Source organism: Manduca sexta, chromosome 13 (genome assembly GCF_014839805.1).
Source record: "Manduca sexta isolate Smith_Timp_Sample1 chromosome 13, JHU_Msex_v1.0, whole genome shotgun sequence".
NCBI classification, from domain to species: Eukaryota; Metazoa; Arthropoda; class Insecta; order Lepidoptera; family Sphingidae; genus Manduca; species Manduca sexta.
Window position 1 is genome coordinate 5247866 of NC_051127.1, and position 6292 is coordinate 5254157.

Consider the following 6292-nt stretch of genomic DNA (forward strand, 5'->3'; position numbering starts at 1 on the left):
GCTCATAAATATCCTTTTTGGTTCAGTAGTATTACTGTTTTACAGAAAACCTATCCGAAAATGCAAATAACTCTTACCATCCAAGTCTTTTGGTATTTTGGATGCTTATAGACGATGGCGGTATACCTTGCTGTCTTGCCGGGTTGTGCAATGATCTAATATTTTGTTGCAGTGAGGTGCAGCGGGCGGGCTCGCGTGCCATGCGATGCGGGGGCGTCGAGGCGCGCTGCGGCCGAGCCTGCTCTGCGTGGCGCTGGTACTCCTGCTGCCGCTCGCCACCGCCGACGTCATCTTCAGGGTGCCTGAAGTACTGGTAAGTACTTTGTTATGTTACTATCAAATTTCAAGTAATACATCGCGGTACTATGTGCATTTAATACTGAGTGATCTTTACTTTGATATTCTCTATTTTATAATTTGCAGAAAATATAAATGTCAAAAATTCTAACAGTTTTACACAAAGGTCCCGCCCAGAAGCCAAATCTTACATGCATTAGGTCGTTGTATCTAAACCGAAATTCTGAATTATCCTTTCAATAGAAGTAAGTCAGCAGTAGCTGTAACTCTCGTACAGGTGCGGCACGCAGCAGCATCGAAGCCAGTGGGCACGGGGCGAGTGAATGGCTCCCGCTCGAACGACTCCGAGCCCTGGGCCGCTGACGAGGTCACAGAAGAAGTGCGTTATGAGGAGTACTACGTGGAGCATGCCGTCTCCACGGCTGATGCCAGACGTGCAGCGCAGAAGCTTAATCTCGAAAGTGGTAAGGACCATTTTTAGATCATTTACTTTTAGAAAAAAAACAGAGTAATGCTGTTAATTCATTAGCGCCATTGTAGTATCGTCATGCACAGCTTTGCATTGTACTGCCTTTATCACCCCGTTGATTGGTGAAGTCCAGTGCTTGTATATAACTGAATTGCGAAGAAGACAACATGATGGTATCTCCCATATAAACCCTCGCGTTCAAGATTTAACACCAACCTAATATAAAATTACATTCATTATCATCATTTTTAAATTCTTTGTATTATTAAACAGATCTTGAAAAGTCCCATACAATTAACTCCATGCGTCACTAATTAAACTCATAACGCAGTCCGAATAAAACGAGGTCTCGAGCCCGAGATTAAAAAGGTGACCCCATTCGGAAACTCTTGTGACCTTGCCGTTGTGGTCGCGCCGCATGAATGAGGATTAGGTTTCTCTGCACCTGTTTGTAGTATTAACTACTTCCTATCGTTATAATACCAGACCTGAATTACATAAATGTCTACTGCTCATCGAGCCTTCCTCTACTAATGAGTGGGTTTAGGTCTTAGTCTACCACGCACTACGCAGGTATAGTGCGGGTTGGCAAAATTCATCTTCGATTTCTTTTTTGTACAATTCTCAAGTATGTATGCTTCTTCAATATGATTTCCTTAATCCTAGAGCGCACGACAATTATAAACTTTCCTATAGTTTGGTCGGAACTAAAGCTTTCATACCTACCCATAGACTTGTCAATTCTTTGAATTCAATTAGTATTTTGTACCGATGCAGTTCAGGTATCCTTCCACAATCACATTAACTTTGAACCATAGATGTATATTGTAACTTTATTAATACATATATGAAAAGTAATAAACACAGACTTACAGATTGGTGTTACAACAGCTGTGACTAAGCTTACTCGAGCCAAATCTATCTTCAATTTACTTCAATTGATCTAACTCCTCGTTTATTTATACCCATGACTATTAATTAATACCCTCCTTGATACAACGTAGTAAAGATATCAACCAACAAAGTTACAGCTGAACAGGCAAAGAAACTTATTTTACGTACTCATTCTGGATGACTGCGGGCAAACCGCAGTCCAAAACTAACTAGTAACTGAGACGGCAAACGGCGATGCTATCAGATATCAAATGGTATTAGCCCGTCTCATAATATGACACTTACCTGCACAACTACAGGCAATTACTCATAAACAACGCGCTGTATCTCTAATTAGACTTGTGTTGCATAGTGTATGCTGACAATGGACATAGATGAAACGCATTATAGAATGTGATGTATTCTATATTGTGGGACCTATTAATACAAATAGCAGTCCATGTCCAAAATATAGGCAATAAAAAGAAACAGAGTAAACCTCAAAAGAGTCGTAATAACAAATATTAAACCACCTTTAAAATTACCAATTTTGGGTCGGTGCCTAACAAAAATTAGCTAGGCTAGATAAAACGAGTACATGGACAAATATACGAAAACAATGACTCGCCAAAATATGGGAATGAAACCCTTTCTTATTGAAAACCTTCTTTAAGTTTCTTGGTGAGGTCAGAAAGATTACTGCAAACCGATAAAATGTTTGAATCTCTTGAGTTTTTCTAGTATTAGGATCTAATAAGACTGCAGATCTTTCCCATGAAATGACTATATTGCTCGTGTATTAAACTATGAAAAACGGTATTTAATACGTTAACGAGAACTAAAGTTATCCGACAGTAAACAGTCGACGCTTCAGGAAGCCCAAAGTTAACCCAATAATTGATAACGCATGCCTACACACACATCGATCATAATCTAATAGAATTCAATTTATTTTCTAATACGCCGCCTAGATTAGCCAATCTAGGAATTTGGCAAAGGATCTCATGTTTCGCCGCCGACTTACGTTCCCAAATGTCACTAATTACTAAACTGTTCAATCATTAATACGACCCGCAAATATTTGCTTCTATTCTAGGTATTATCGTAGCACCTTCTCAGATATTGAGATGTTTATTTACGGCTATATAATATGGCGAAATACCAAAATTGGGTGACTTTCTTCGTCTGGTTTTTAGTGAATAACGTTTAAAAAATACCACTGAATCACGAGACGAATTGGTCTATCGCATAATAGTAACCAACTGACCCTAACAGAATATTAGTAATCCCATTCGTAACTTTGAGTTACAAAGTACCTCAGCTTTGAGTTCGTCTTCTGAAACATCGGATATTTGTTGATAAAAAACGCCAGCAATTTCATTGGCTATAACAATTAGACAAAGCTGGTATACCCAGATGGACAAATATTTACACTTACTAGTTACCACCTGGTATACTTTTTATCTACGCAACATTTACCTTGACTTATGTTATTTCCTGTTATTTATCACCTATACATAAATCTCATGGTCCGTACATTGTGCACTACACGCTGCCCTATAATCTTTAAATAATCACTTGGACGATGTCACAGCGGCACAGGCGCAATGTCAATAATTGCACATTTGATTAATAACACCCTGCATTGTGTTTGTGCACGATGCTCTTATCAATGACCATCAAATAGCAGCCTTCATCAAAAGCTGTTATGGACAGTAAATTATATTTTACACTATATAAAAATGTTTAAGAAGTTCAAAATAAATTAATCATTTTGAGATCCCACTGATATCTTTGGCATTCTGCTAACGCTCGCCATGTTATTTCGCTTTCTTTGCTCTTCTTTCACGCAATGTCCAAAAAAGTAATGATATGAAAATAATACCGAGTTTGACGAAGTCTTGACCACAAATTCGCGGGATTGTCTGAAAAATGAAATGATAGACGAATATTGAGCAAAAGTATTGTTACATCTAATTAAATAATTACGGTGTCAACGTCGCCCTCCAGTACTGGCAGAGGTCGCAAGGCGGAGCTGTGCGGCCAAATTACAAGGTCTTCGAAACAGACAAGCTCAAGGTTTGCCGCACTGGTGATGTTTTGTCGCAGTGTTTTTTTGCTCATCGAAGATAGGCAAAGCATATCTTAATTACCTGGTCGTAGGTCACCACCATAGCTAATTACTCGAAATATTTTGAGAAATTTACTTTCGAATTGAGATTTATTTTGTTCAATGTGATGATAGGATCGCCTCCTATCATGTGATAGTATTCACATGATGAAAGTGGGTGAATTAGTTGCACTTCTGCTAAAACTTCGTGGGTAAAAGAATGTCTTTGTATATAGGCTCTAGGATTCCGGTAATCTCATTAACCGATAGAATACCATATTTAAGTTATCATTTCGCTGATTTCTTAAAAGCTATTGCACTCAACGAGGCGGTCCATTAATAATATTCTTATACAAATAACTGAATACGTGAAGTTTCTACCCCACAGCTGATACAAATCATGCATCTGTCGCCTGTCTTTGTGCATATAATAACAGTGCGGGTTGCAGCCCGCTGCGGTCGGTGAAGCAATCAGATTTCCCTCGCAAATCTCCCGCAAAACAACCTTCAATTTGTCACAACACAATGCTGTCTTTTTGCTCAGTTTTTTATGTACTTAGTTGTGTTGTGCACGATTTCTTTTTTCCATAGTTCTGATAGCTTGTATTACAGGCAGTTTGTAAAATAAAAAAATATTGTATCGGTATATACATTTCCAAGGTGTTTTAAGATTTTGAAGCCGTTTACGTCCTAAGTTTGACCCATAAGTTGATTAATCATAGAAATAATATTCACTCTTCAGATTCTTTAGCAATTTGCAAGTTGTCTAGAATCGGAACTTGTGCTAAATATGGTACTAGATTGCAGAATATCGCATAATGGATAAGTAGTCTAGTACTATATAAAAACAAAGTTGCGTGGAAAATATGTTATGACTTGGGGTTGTTTACTAATAAAACAAAAGGTCTATACGTCGCTAGAATATTAAGTATGAAGGTCATTTGTTCCCATGCCATTGTTTACCCTCAGAAGTAACAGGTTGCTGATGTCTCGTTTTCTTTAGAAGTACTATGGAAATACATAACAAAGGGGAAGCTTTTGTTAGCCCTTTCAGACTGTTGTGTATTGATTGTGTCCATATAAACGTTTCTCTTCGTGTGTTCCACTCCATAAAGATATAGCAATTGAACAAAATATACAATAAGATATGTTTTTTGACACAAAAAATATATAAAATAAAATTTCCAAAAATCTTTCGAAGATCAACTCAATCTCACCTTTTTGGTTTTGCTCATTTAAAAATCAAAGTATGATAATCCAAAGTCTTAGGTTTGCTATGAATACCTCTTTTTCGATTGCTATGTCCTTCGTAGTATGACACGTTCACAAAAATATTCCAAACACATAAATTTACAAATCCAATTACTCGTATTCACCACTTACTACATCTAGGACGTCTAGTTAGGTCACAAATCGATATGTTTAATGGACCTGCGCACATACATCCCGCGGTTGCCATGGCAACGCATACCACTGGCACAACAATGAGATCACCTTCGAAGTCGATGACAGATACAATAATATCCCATACACGAGCTGCGACTGAGCCTTGGAAACTTCTGCGCTATTGTGGCCGTATATTGTGCTCTCTTTATCGAAAAGCGAACAAAGAAAAGTGTTCGATATATTTGAGTTTCAATGTGGGCTTTTAATGTAGTTTATGTAATAAAATAGGTTCTTTCCACCCGCACGTAGGTACTATAAATGTAAACTCGTGCAGTATGACGCATTGGTTTACGAAATCCACGAGGATTCACTTGTCATCAATACTGAAACATATAAAAAAAGCTATGTATTGTACGAGTGCCTCTGACAATGGCCTTAATATTTCCAAATTATATCTTAGGGCTTAAACGATATTTAAGGTGGTGTATGAAAATACTTACAAATAACTAGATAAACATTTAAAACAGGCGCAAATAGACAAATGCCGTGACAACTCCCTAAACTTGCACACGACGGATCTAATAGAAAATAATCACAAGTTTCATAAGGAGCATTCTAAGAACGCCTTATCAGAATGCAACAAGTTAGAAACACGGTAGTTGCACGTCGCAATTGGATACCATTGTATTGTGACATTCCGCATTCTGTGGGCGAATCTGAGCCCCAGCCGCGATGCCACTGATAGAACTGCTTGCTTACTTTATTATTCGTAACGTAGGTACATAAAGTAGTTGATTCACAGAATTACTCCAATCGCAGGAGGTCGTCAGTATAGGTTGTAGGATATGTACTTCTTTTTAAGGTTAAAGGTGAACTATATACAGATATAGACGTTACAAGTACGAGTTCCAGAGCTTCACTAACCGTTGTGGCGTTCTTACAAAAACAACTATTAAGTACTTCCTTATGAACTTACTAGGTCTAAAACGTAACGCCATATAAGAGAAACTATACAAGCCTTATTATCTTGGGATATTGCAGTGCCAGCCACAGTCCCCGGCTGCGGTACCTGCAGCAGGCGCGACCTAGAGTACTGCGAGACACGGGTGCTCGCTGACCACTGCTGTTGCGAACGGCGGTTCCTGCCCGAGGTGTTC